Source organism: Asparagus officinalis, chromosome 8 (genome assembly GCF_001876935.1).
Source record: "Asparagus officinalis chromosome 8, Aspof.V1, whole genome shotgun sequence".
NCBI classification, from domain to species: Eukaryota; Viridiplantae; Streptophyta; class Magnoliopsida; order Asparagales; family Asparagaceae; genus Asparagus; species Asparagus officinalis.
Genome location: NC_033801.1, coordinates 41,277,398 through 41,291,643, shown reverse-complemented (window position 1 = coordinate 41,291,643; position 14,246 = coordinate 41,277,398).

Sequence of the window (14,246 nt, the reverse complement as noted above, 5' to 3'; positions counted from 1 at the left end):
GGTTACACCCCTTAATCCTCTATAAATAACTAAGAAATCAGCTTAGTTCGGATCCAGCTCTTGACCAGCAAAGAGGAGATCCTTGGCTTGTCTAACCAATTATGGTTAAGATCAATCAACTCATCGGGAGTTCTAAAACTTGCTTTGCAAGTTCTCCATAGCGTCAAATCGTGAGGAGGAGATACCGTTCCAGTGAATCAAGATGTGCGGATCGTCAACGGAGAGCAAACTCGATGCGAGCATTCAAGGGAGGCACTCCATCGTCACTGTGAAGAACCAAGAATTAAATAAAGGAGAGAATCAAATTCGTTCTCCTCTCTTTTGTAATCAGGAAATCCAATTGTAATTGAGATTAAAGGAATACAAATCAAAATTTTCCTTCATTTCTTTTACTGTAAATTTTTCCATAAACATACCTCTCTCAAGCTCATCCAGTTTGTGGTAAATTATCAGATCATCTTCTGTTGGAGGCTCGTAGAGGTTGAACTTTGTAGGTGCACATCTTAACCAATCAAAAGTGCAAACAAGGGCCTCAACTGTCTTTGGTGTCAAAGAAGCTCTGAAAGGATCTACAACTCTTGACCCTAAGCTAAAAGCATCCTCCGAAGCCACAGTGGAGCGTGGAATAGCAAGTATGTCTTTTGCTAGCTCGGATAAAATCGGATAAGTTGTTTCTCCTCCCTTCCACCACTTGCCAATATCAAAAGTCTTGCACGTAAGGTTGACATGCCTATCCGTTAAGTACTAATCAACCTCATTCCGAATGCATTATGATTGCTCTGACATCCTCTCTCTAGCTATCTCCTTACTGACTTCATCAAGGTCCTCGTAGGCAACTCCACCCGTCTCTAAATCATCTTCGAGAGGTTGCTCAGCTTGCTCCATGCCCTCACAGCCTTTATACTATTCATACATCTTCATCAAGATTTTCTTTAAATCCTCTTCTATCGGTTGGATTGTATTTGGGCTTGCATTAATCTTTTTCATAGTCATTTTAGCCCATTGAAGCTTGTACCTTGGGTCCAACACATTCTCTATCAAAACGATCTTGTTGATAGACTCAAAGCTACCCCAATACTTGTCAAATTTTGTCTTCATTGAGGTTGTGACTTTCTTCATAACAGGATCTTCTGAAATGCAAGCCTTGTTGATCTCACATTGCAAGGTGATCATCTCCACAAACAATACATTTGAAGTGATTGATTTCCAAGCACTAAGTCTTAAGGTTGCAACATAAAACTTCTTCAAAAACACACAAAATGCTGTTGCATACCTCCAATTTTCAGAAGTTGGAGGTCCAACTTTGTTCGCAAAGTAGCTCTTGAATGCCTCATCCTCTTCACACATTCGGTTAAACGTCAACTGATACTTCAATGCATCTTCAAGCATAAGATATGTTCTGTTCCATCTTGTAATAACATCTAACGGGACATTGGCATTTGCCTTACACTGTTCCAGAATTGTAAACTCCCTAAACTTGTCAAGTCTTTGCGATGAACTCCTCACATATTTGGCACAATTCTAAATGGGAGCAATCCCACTCTCTAACTCCTTCAAACCAGGACAAAAGACAAAATAGGCTAAAAAACAGCAGAAATCAAGGCAAACAGGACAAAAGACCTAGATTTAGGTGACAAGAAAGAGAAAAATGTGATGTGAGGACTGAGATCTTACCTTAAATGAATCGCACTGGCTAGGGTTTTGAGATTTGGAACGCAATCAGAAGAGAGAGAAGCTTTTAGAGCAGCTCCTTGAAGTTGAGAGAAGCTTATATATATATATATATAATAAGTTGGTAGGTACGGTATACCACGGTAGAAGAAAAATGTGTACCACCTACCGTACCGTATTTTGAAGCTGGTACGATATATTGTATCGTGTACCGTGCACCGATTTGATGGTATACCAACGTATTTGGTATGATTGGTACATGAATTGGTTAGAAATGAATTGTGTACCATTGCCAGCCATAGTTCTTAGGGATAACCCGGTCGCTAAAAAAGGGGATGAATAAGAAACTCCCACTTGAATTCTAAATGCTTCCAAGAGTGAAACACATCCAATTGTCGGAATCAGTTTTACCAACTTCCAAGCACTCTTTTGCTGAGACAAGATTTGATCACTTCGTTGGATCAATCTTCCCTCACAAAAAACTCTCACTGTTGTTGACGATTTACAATCTTCCACCACAAAATCCCTCACTGATAAAATTAATTGATAGTGGGTCCACTAAAATTCTTTCTGGTTTAATTTATTCAAACTCACACTTGGTTTGTGCACTCAACACTCCCATTGTTAGAGTCAGGGCATAATACTTGGAAATTTTAATCTGCCAATTCTTGACGATTATCAAACCTTTTCGTGGTAAGTTCTTATCACTTAACACCAAGAACACCACTGAGTTATAAGTACAAGTCAACACTCCTACTATGATTTGTACTCCTACTCTCACTCCCAATTGGTCAAACCTTCCTACAGTTAGGAGTACAACTAAAATCTCCTCTCGATTCCTTTCATGAACGAGAGGTCCACTTTCAAATTGAGCGATCAAACCTTCCTATAGTTAGGGTTGTCTCAAACTTCCTATTTGGTTAAACATTCTTACAGTTAGAGCCAAAACCGCAATTCACTCTCGATAAACGAGAAACCCACCTTTAGTTTGGTAATCAAACATTCCGACAGTTAGGATTATCCAAATCTTTTCAATTCTCGGAGTGGAGATCTCACTCTTAGTTTCACCTTCCCATATTCTGAAAGTGGAGATCCCACTTTAAGTTTCCGTTGGCAAGTAGAGATAGAATATAAAATTCTTCTTCTTTAACTTTGGAAGATAGAATATAAAATTCTTCCTCTCCCGCATCACGTTCGTCTTTGCCCCATGAGAAGACATAATCTTTCAACATTATAACTACTAAAATCCATGCTTCACACGTACGGGGAATTTTATCTCGAATACTAAGTAGGGAAAAGTCAGCGCCTAACACGCGTTACTAGTTTAGTCTTTCACCGATTGAGAAGGACATCAGAATTGAAGTCTAGGGAATTTTGTCCCGAAGCCTAAGAAGGGATAAGTCAGCAGCTAACACACGTTGTTGGTTAGTTCTTGACTGTAAAAATAACAAAAGCCCACATATTCGATGTTATGGCAGGTTATTATTAATAACACCAAAATCCGTGCCTTACACGTACGGAGAATTTTTATCCTGAATCCTAAAAAAGGATAAGTCAAAACCTAATACGCGTTGCCGGTTTAGTCATTCACAGATTAAAAAAGACACCAGAATCTAAGTCTGGGGAATTTTGTCCCGAAACCTAAGAAGGAATAAGTCAGCGCCTAACACGCGTTGTCGGTTAGTTCTTGACTGTAAAAAGAACAAAAGCCCACATATTCTTTGTTGTGGCAGGTTGTTATTAATAACACTAAAATCCATACCTTACATGTACGGTGAATTTTATCCTGAATCCTAAGAAAGGATAAGTTAATGCCTAACACGCGTTGCCGGTTTAGTCTTTCACCGATTGAAAAAGACACCAGAATCCAAGTCTGACGAATTTTGTCCCGAAGCCTAAGAAGGGATAAGTCAGTGCCTAACACGCGTTGCTAATTAGTTCTTGACCGTAAAAAGAACAAAAGCCCACATATTCAATGTTGTGGCCGCTTGTTATTAATAACACCAAAATCTGCGCCTTACACGCGTCAGGAAGTTTATCCTGAATCCTAAGAAAGAATAAGTCAACGCCTAACACGCGTTGCCGATTTAGTCTTTTACCGATTGAAAAAATACCAGAATCCAAGTCTGGAGAATTTTATCCCGAAGCCTAAGAAGGGATAAGTTAGTGCCTAACACGCATTGCTGGGTAGTCTATTCCCATGAGAAAGACGAAGTCTATGTATTCAATATTGTAGCACTAAGAGAGTTAACTCTGTTAGCACAATGTTACATGTGAAAACGGGTTTAAACAATTCACATACTAGCCCGACTTAAATGGTAGTCGGTAAAGGCTCATCAACCCGTTGATGGCTGAGGGTTTGCCAAAAATCCTATAAATGTGAGAGTCATTGATGCACCAGCCTCATTAGTTGGTCTTATGACTTGAACATCCAACAACTTCAGAATAAGAGACATACATGCAGATGAATCAGCTTTAACAGTTAGTCCTGCAACCCAAACATTTGGGACCGTCATGCTCTAATATCTTAAGAGCTTAAACTGTGTAGACTCTAGCAAACATACGAGTATAAACTGTGTTAACGCCGGTTAATGCGTTACAATAAAGGTTGATACCAGTCAACGCATAAGCAATCTCACAAAAAAAGGTAAAGGATTATTCCATGCAGTTCAATCACATTCAAATAGGAATTACCGACGAAGGTGATTAGTTTAACGTCAACTCAATGACAAGAGCTAGATTCAGAAACTTACGCACCAACTTCAGTTCAAGATTTCGACAATGGTCAGACGATATGTAACGCCGGAATAACTTTATCTATTCAACAAAACACTAAATAGAAGAAAGGCTAAAGAAGTCAAGAATTGAAGTCAGCTACAGGTCCTTTAACATCGACTGAAGGTGGGACCTATCATATCCAAAGTATTTCAGACTTCTCTATAAAGGAATGAGAATGAAATACTTTGGAGGAGGTATCTGTAGGCATCTAAAAATACCTATAGGTGTCCGAATACTGTTCGAGACAAAGAGAAGGCGATGGACACCATTATCCAAGTCGAAGGGGATTATCTAAGTCAAAGAAGATCATCTGACACCGACAAGTGTATGAAGCGAATCAGCGAACCAAGTTGCCCATGCACTCACCGTCCATCTCTAAGTGGCCAGCGCACTCGTCAGCCAGCGCTAAGTGGGCCACGTGCTCATCGGCCATCGCCAAGTGGCCCGTGTGCTCATCGGCCATCTCTAAGTGGTAACACGATCACCGGTCACTTCCAAGTGGCCCACATACTTATCAGCCATCTTCGAGTTAATGAAATGTATGAAGTGAATCAGTGAAGCGTATGAGTCAACGTGACACGTGAAATGGCAAAACGACTCAGCTAGGAGTTGTGTTTCGTCCAAAAGAGGTGAAACACCATGTGTGTCTCACCTACACCATGAGTGGCTCTTCTATTGTAGGTATCTTCACTAGCTTTCTAACTCATCTTGAATCACCTCATTCCGAGATCAGACGAGAGAGTTAGAGCCAAAATACCCGAGATTGTACGAACTGGCTCGTAAGGCTGTGAGCCACCATTTAGTGGCTCGCACAAAGCGGTTACGTTTAGACCATGAGTGGGTCATCTATTTTAAGTTGTAGGTATCTTCACCAGCTTTCTAACATATCTTGAATCACCTCATTCTGAGATCAGACGAGAGAGTTAGAGCCAAAATACCCGAGATGGTATGAACTGGTTCGCAAGAATGCGAGCCACCATTTGGTGGCTTGCACAAATAGCTGACATTTAGGCCATGATGCGCTTTTTTTTTGTCAATGAAAATTTGTATTCATTCAACCATATGAAAATTTTTTGTACATCATGATTCTCATAACATGAGAAAACCTATATATTTGACAGATATACTAAAAAAAAGACATTCCTCACACTCCAAAAAACTATTTACAGTGATAAAGCCCATTCTCTGTCTTCCGGAGCAGTAGTGCCATTGAGAATTAGTATCAACATATCAACTTTGATCTCCTTAACTAGTTGATCAGCCCCTTTGGATTTTTGAATAAAAATCCTAGAGTTTCTTTCATTCCATATCTTGTATAATGAATCATTAAAAGCCATCCTCTTAATCCTTTGCTTAAAACCCTTGCGTCTCAAACAGGTAGTGAACCATTCCAACATACAATTCCAGTTGCAAGAATGCCATCTGAAATTAAGCCATGACATGATCTTATTCCAGACATTCATAGAGTATTCACATTCAAAGAAGAGATGGCCGCGGTTCTCTATTGCATCACCATGATGCGATTTGATTCTGAAGAAACTCAATAAATAAAAGTTGTAGGTTTCTTAATCAGCTTTCCAACGCATCTTGAGTCACCTTATTCTAAGATCGGATGAGAGAGTTAGAATCAAAATACCCGAGGTAATATGAACTAGCTTGGTCAAGGCTGAGCCACCAATTAGTGGCTCGGACCAGGCCGAGCCACCATTTGGTGGCGGTTCGCGCCTGAACCAAACAGGTTTGGTTCGTTTGAACCCGGTTTAGCATATTTTTTCTGAAAACGTGTTTTAATGGTTTTCAACAGGTTTTCTCGGGATTTGTTCGTTCCTGAGTGTCCCAACTAATTGGATATCATCCACAAACGTGGTTATACGGTTATCAACTGAAGATAGGACTGAATTTATCATTCTTATCCGAAAACCCCCAACCTAAGCCTATAAATATAAGCCTAGGGGCTCATTTCACTGGGTGAAGATCAAGAGGGCAAGCTGCTATCAAAATTAAGAGTGGAGCCACGAATTTTAGAGGGTTAGCAGATCTTGGCAAAGTTTCTCCATAAACAAAAAGAGAGTTCGAGAGATCTGAAACTCCTTTCCCCCATATTCCTCCGGATTTAAGCTTGGTCTTAAATCCCGAGAAAAGTCATAATCTCGCTTGGTTAGGATTACCACTTTAACGAATACTTCGTTCGTGAAGTAGGAGCTTTGATTTTCAATCTATCAACCGGATCTGATCTACGACGGTCCATGGATATCAACGTCCCCGGCACAAGCAAAGATCCCACGCAAACAACAGGCGATAAACATCTGTTGTGTGTTCTTTGAAGGAATTGTAATCTTATATTTTTATTGTGTAATAAGATCTTATAAAAAGATCGACTTTTTATTTATTTGTGTTTATTGTAATGGCTAAAGTTGTAATGGATTCGATGATAATGAAAACAGCAATTTCTGACCCAAACAGTGCCCTTCGTCCACAAACACAAGAAGGGAAGAAGGAAATGGTGTTTAAAGAATCACCAAAGAACCTCAAAGTTTGGATCCCGAAATCCGAACTTGTGCAAAAATCAAATCACCAGAATACATCCTTCATCCGAGATACTTACAACTGTCTCAGACAAAGCAACAGTATTCGAGATAATTACAACTGTCTAAAACAAAGCAGTAGTATCCGAGACACTTGCAACTGTCTCGGACAAATAGGTCATATCTGAGACACTTGCAAGTGTCTCAGACAATGGAGCTATACCCAAAATAGTTGTAATTGTCTCGGCCAAAGAAAGGCTTCCAAGGCCTCTCCTTCGATGCCGACGACATCCATTCCAGGTTCGTCTACCGCATCCACATCTACTATGTTACCAATGAAGTCGTGGGTTAGTTCCGACTTGTCAAAATTCAAGATCACGATGGAGGATCGCCTCGGTCCTTTATCAGATAATCGAGTTAAAGCCCCGGTCAAGGAATGCTTGGGTCCAGTGAACGAACCCCGAATAAACTCTTATGCTGGGGGTTATAAATGTTCTCCTATAAGGACAAAGCAATACCAAGAAGAGAAAATTCTGATTTCCTCTCGTTTGGGGCCTGTAAAGACTCCATGCCCACGAAGGGGTAGTTCTAAACGTATGACTCTTGAGAATGCCAACAAGACTATACATTTCCAGAAGAAGACATATCCGCCAAAAGACAACGTTATACCTGGGAGGTCACACCAACAGATTATCGGGTGCTCCGGTAATCATACAGATGAGTTATACTATCAAGCTGGGGTGTAAACAAATCTCGAAAGAGGATTGTTCGAGAAATGAGCTCTCATTGTTCCTGTCAGCAATTCATTAGAGCAGTACTATCGAAATGTGACTACTCCAAGCGAGAAGTCATCCCGCAAAGATTCTTAGTATTCCAGAGGCTTTTCACAAAAATGTCGAAGCCTAAGCCGAGATATTTCTGCAATAGAAGATTAGATGTCCAAGATGACGAATTCCCTAAAGTCACCATTAACATGGCTGATAAAGGAAAATCTAAGCGGCATTCAAGTGAATCAAATCCCGACTTTTCCCTAGGAGGAAAAGTCAATCTAAGAATTGCTCAACGGATGTCTTGACTCTAGTTAGAAGCCATCAGACATAGGGATTACAAGAGAATGCATGAAGGAATGTCCTTGGAGGATGAACTTTCGGACACTTGTTCTGCGATCGCTTCTGATGATACAATATCTAGCATGGGGCAAACCAAAGAAGTATTCATAATCACTCCTGATCAGTTTGCTCAAATGCTTCAAGAAACTCTAGCCAAGCAACGTGAAGAAATTAGCGTTGGGATGAAGACGAAAATAGAGTTGGCTATTCAACAAATGAGAGAATTGCAAGCTCAACGACTTCAACCTCCTGAGTCCAGTCAGTGAGCTGAATCTAGCCATCATACTCAAAATATTATAGATGACAGTGATCTAGAAGTGGATGAAGTCATTATGACTGATACACCTTCCAATAACAATAACGTTGGGGGTAGTTCAACAAATCCTCTCAGCAATAATATTGGGGGTGGTTCAATTGCACCACTAAAAAACACTGGGGGTGACCTAATTGCTTCTGCTTAACATCGATGTCCAGTCAGGAAGTAAAGAAGATGGGTATTCTGTGTCCCTATCCAAGACAAAGTGATTCAATCCCGTACCCGGTAAAGTTCAATCTGATTAACTTCACACCGTTTGATGGGAAAAGCTCGCCTACTCAGTACTTTATTTATTTTAAGTCTCATTTAGGCATGATCTCTGGAAATAAGGCTTTGATGGTCCAATCATTCGTTGGCACCCTTCATAGGCCCGTCTTCGATTAGTACCGATGTCTCAAGCCTGGGAGCATCAACTGCTGGGATGATATGGAAAGTTTGTTCCTCAGCAATTTTTTTGATGATGACTCCGAAGTGTCAATCGGAACCCTTCTGGATGAGAAACAAAAAGACGGAGAGTCAGTTGATAATTATGTCAGGTGCTTTCGTAATAAGGGGATGAATTGCAGAGATCTTGTCACAGAGGAGTTTATCCTACAGACATACCACAACAATCTCTCCATTAATATCTTGGAAGCCCTGGGGCCATGCCTTTAGCAACTTGGAAAGAGTTAAAACTATGCGGTGAACAAGCTGAACGCTTTTTTAAAAGAAAGAAAGTTGAGAGAAGCCAACTGATGACACCTACAACCGCTATGAACGCCAATCAAACGTCACAACAGCAACCCCGGAGGCAATAGAAGACTCTCGATCCAAAGTTCCAGAAGGAGTATTCTTTCAAAGATAATGAAATTCCAGCCATCTTGAAATACCTCCTCGCTAATGATAAAATCGAGCTACCACCTATTAAAGATCAGGTGGGAGCTAAGAAGATTACGGATCCAAACTACTTTACGTACAGAAGGGTTCTTCATCCTTCCAAGGTTTGCTTTGGCCTCAAAATAAAATACAAGCCTTAATTGACTCCGGTGTCATAACGGCAAAACAAGACAAATAAGAATGCCATGTAACTCCGAAAGTATACGAGTATAAACTACTTCTCTATGTAACTCCGAAGAGTATACGAGTATAAACTAATTCTCTATGTAACTCTGAAGAGTATAGGAGTATAAACTGTTTCTCCATGTAACTTCGAAGAGTATACGAGTATAAACTGCTTCTCCATGTAACTCTGAAGAGTATATGAGTATAAACTGGTTCTTCATGTAACTCCAAAGAGTATACGAGTATAAACTGCTTCTCTCTTTCCTCCGATAGGTATACAAGATTAAACTACTTCCCTTATTTCCAATAACGGGAAGTTCCTGGAGAATATTACTCTTAATATTCTTAAGAATAACCCAACAATATGACCGAATATAATTGGATTCAGATTCGCCAAAGAGCTGAGGATGGAATACCGTAATTTATTGTAATGGAAAGTTCCTGATCATGATTAAGAATCTCTCATTGTGGCTATTTAATCATTTCTAAGATGATAAAAACCTCCTACTGTGACTTTTGGAGCACTCTTTTGTTGAAATGAGATTCAATGAATTTATCAGGTCAATCTTCTCTCACGAAACTCCCACGGAGTAATTGTGGAGTGCTTAATGATTCACAGTACTCCACCATAAAATCACTCACTGATCAAATAATTTGACGGTGGGTTCACCAAAATTCTTCACGGTTGAATCCATTCAAACTCCTATGTGCCTAAGCCTTTAACACTTCCACTGTTAAAGTCCTGACAAGACATCCAAAATTTTAATCTACTAATCTATGACGATTATCAAACCTATTCGTGTTAAATCCTAGCCACTTAACACAGAAAACCCTCACCAAGTGATTTATACAAGTTAACATTCTCAGTGTTATTTGTACCCTACTCCCACTTCTTATTTGGTCAAACCTTTAAATAGTTAGGGCCAAAGCTAAAATCTCCTCTTGATTTCTTCCATGAACGAGAGGTCCACAAATTGAACGATCAAACCTTTTAACAATTAGGATCTTCTCAATTTCTTATTTGGTCAAACCTTTAAATAGTTAAGACCAAAGCCAAAATCTCCTCTCGACTCCTTCCATGAACGATAGGTCAACTCAAATTGGACGGTTAAACCTTTAAAAAGTTAGAATCTTTCTAATCTTATTTGGTTAAACCTTTATACAATTAGGACCAAAGCTAAAATTCTCTCTCGATTACTTCCATGAATGAGAGGTCCAGAAATCAGAATGAGAGGTCCAGAATTCTCTCTCGATTCCTTCCATGAATGAGAGGTCTAGAAATTAAACGATCAAACCTTTTAACAGTTAGGATCATCTCAAACTCCTATTTGGTCAAACCATTAAACGGTTAGAACCAAAATTGAACGCATCTTGAGTCACCATAAACGAAAGGTTTCCACACATTACCCACTCGATCTAACCTTTAAACAAGTTAGGACCAAAGTTAAAATTCCATCTCGATAAATGAGAAATCTACTTTTAGATTAGATAATCAAACTTTTTAACAGTTAGGGTTATCTAAATCTTCTTGATTCTCGGAATGGAGATGCCACTCTTAGTAGTACCCTTTAGATTCTCAAAGTGGAGATCCTACTTTGAGTTTCTTTTATAGCAGGAGATAGAATATAAAATTCTTCCTCTCCATCATCGGGTTCATCTCTACCAACAAAAAAGAGACCAGAAGATAGAATATAAAATTTTTCCTCTTCAGCATCGGGTTCATCTCTACCAACAAAAAAGAGACCAGAAGATAGAATATAAAATTCTTCTTCTCCAGCATTGGGTTCATCTCTACCAACAAATAAAGAGAATAGGAGATAGAATATAAAATTCTTCCTTTCTAGTATTGGATTCATCTCTACCAATAAAAAAGAAACCCGAAGATAGAATACAAAATTTTTCTTCTCCGGAATTAGGTTCATCTCTACCAACAAAAAAGAGACTAATAGATAGAATATAAAATTCTTCCTCTCTAGTATCGGGTTCATCTTTTTACCAAAAAGACGTAACCCATCAGAATATAAAATTCTTCCTCTCTAGTATCGGGTTCATCTTTTTACCAAAAAGACGTAACCCATCAACATTTCCAAATCCATGTTTTCCTCTCTAGTATCGGGTTCATCTTTTTACCAAAAAGACGTAACCCATCAACATTTCCAAATCCATGTTTTATGCATAGGGGACGTTATCTTAATCCTTTATTAGAGATAAGTCTACGCCTAATACGTGTTACTGGGTAGTCCATTTACATAAAAACGACCAAGTCTATGTATCAACATCATAGTACCAAGTCTAAGAGAGTTTATTCTCTTAGCATAACGTTACATGTAGAACAGACTTAAACAATCTGCATGCTAGCCCGATTCAAACGATAGTCGGTAAATGTTTATTAAATCCGTTGATGGATGAGGGTTTGCCAAAAATCCTATAAATACGGTAGTTACTGATGCACCAGCTTTATTAGTTGGTCTGGTGACTTGATTATCTGACAAACTCAGGATAAAATCCATACCTGCATATGAACCAACCTGAACAATTGGTCTTGCAGCCTCGACACTTGAGACCGTCATGCTCTAACACCTTAAGAGATTAAACTGTGTAGACTCAAATAAACGCATAAGTATAAACTGTATTAACACCGATCAATGCGTTACAGTGAAGATTAACGCCGATCAACACATTAATGATTTTCACCAAAATAATGCTAAGAAAAAAATTCCAAGTTAATGGATGATTCTAAGGGGTTCAATTACGATCTAGATATGAATTCCTGATAAAGACAATCAGTTTAACATCAGTTCAACAACAAGAGCTAATTCACAAATTAAAACATCAGTTTTAGTTTAAGATTTCGACAACAGTCAAACGATAAACACAGCATCGGAAGAATTTTAACTATTCTACAAAGCACTATATAGACTGAAAGAATAGAAAGTCAAGAATTGAAGCCATTCATAGGGCCTATCTTATCCAAAGTGTCTCAGACCCCTCTATAAAAGAATGAATCTGAAACACTTTGGAGGGGGTATCTGTAGGCGTCTAAAAATGCCTATAGGTATCTGAATACAACTCAAGTAAAGGAGGATTATCTGAGTAAAAGGGGATTATCCAATACCATAGAGGAGCTAAAATAAATAAATAAATAAAGTAAGTCGGTGAAGCGTACGAGTCTACGAAACGATGAAAGAACGACTCAGCCAAGAGTTATGCTTCGCCCACAAAGGGCGTAGTACCATGTGTGTCTCGCACACTCCATGAGTGTCTTGCCTAAGAAAAGTTGCAGATCTATTCGCTATCTTTCCAACACATCTTGGATCACCTTATTCTGATATCGGATGAGGGAGTTAGAGCTAAAATAACCGAGACAACACAAACTGTCTTGAAGGTGCGCGACAGTCATAACTATCAAGGCGATGTCTCATACATTTAAGCCATAATATTATCCAAATTTGAAGAAACTCAAAAGAAAAAAGTTGTAGGTCTCTTCGTCAGCTTTTCAACGCATCTTGGATCACCTGATTTCAAAACCGGACGAGGAAGTTAGAGCCAAAATACCCGAGATAACATACATTGTCTCAGAGGTACGCGACAGTTATGATTGTTGCGCACACTAAGAAGCTAAAAACATCATCTTTGATGGTTTTCTTGAGTTTTATACGGCCCACATGGCTTATTAACTGCTAAGGATCACTTATAAATGTGGAGAAAGCAGTTACAAGTGAAAATCATGCCCACTACCCACGAAAATCGCCCACTAAATGTAGAGGAGCGCAGTTACAAGATAGGCTAGAACTATTTCTTTAGCCGCGACAATGGCGACTACCGCGCCTAAAGAAAACGATGATGGGCAATTGTTTTACACCCATTTCAACAATTATGGACCCATATCCCTATAAATACCTTCCCAAGCAGAGAGAGTTAGGGGAGAGCAGAAAGACTTCAGCATTTGGTGATTTTAAGCAAGAAGGAGAGAGTCTTCTTCTTCATAAATACTTTAAGAAGCTTTTGGCGATTCCTAGAGATCTAATATTTGACTTGATCTTTGAAAGAGTGAACATCTTACACCGATAATATATCCATTTAAGATTCTTACTTCGATAAATGAAGAAGAATACCCAAAAGCCTTCATGATTCAATCAGAATCCGTGAATCGGTGGTCCACGGGCTAACGCACCCCCGACACAGGCAAAGATCCCACAAAAGCAGGAGTTAATAAACAATTTCTGTGTTATTTTCTAGGAAGTTATAATACTTTTGTTCATTGTGTAAGAGAAGTCTTATAAAAATATTATTTCTTTTAATTTTACTGTAAGTGATTGAAGTTTTAATGGATTCCATAATGAAACCAACTTTCGACGAAAATAACAACCTCATACATTACATTAATTTTCATAATAACTATAAATTTTAGAAAACACGAGATAATAGCAGAAAAAAAACAATATTTCCTAAAAATAAGAAAATTCATAGAAATTACCTTAAATAAGTTTGTTGGAGAAAGAGCATGCCTGAGAAAGAGAAAACGATGTCGGGAAATCAATTAATTTGCTGCAAATAGGGAAATTTGGGTTAGATGGTCAAACAAATTAGGCTTAAGGTTTTGTAGAGAGGAGATAATACTAACTTAAAGAGGAGATGGGGGGACCTTAGGATGAGGCGGTGGAGGCGGTAGAGGAGGATGTGGTGGAATCGAGAGGCGGTGGAGGAGGAGGCGGTGGAATTGAGAGGCGGCAAAGGAGGAGGCGGTGGAGGAGGATGCCGTGGAATCGAGAGACGGTGGAGGAAGAGGCGGAGGAGCAAGATCCC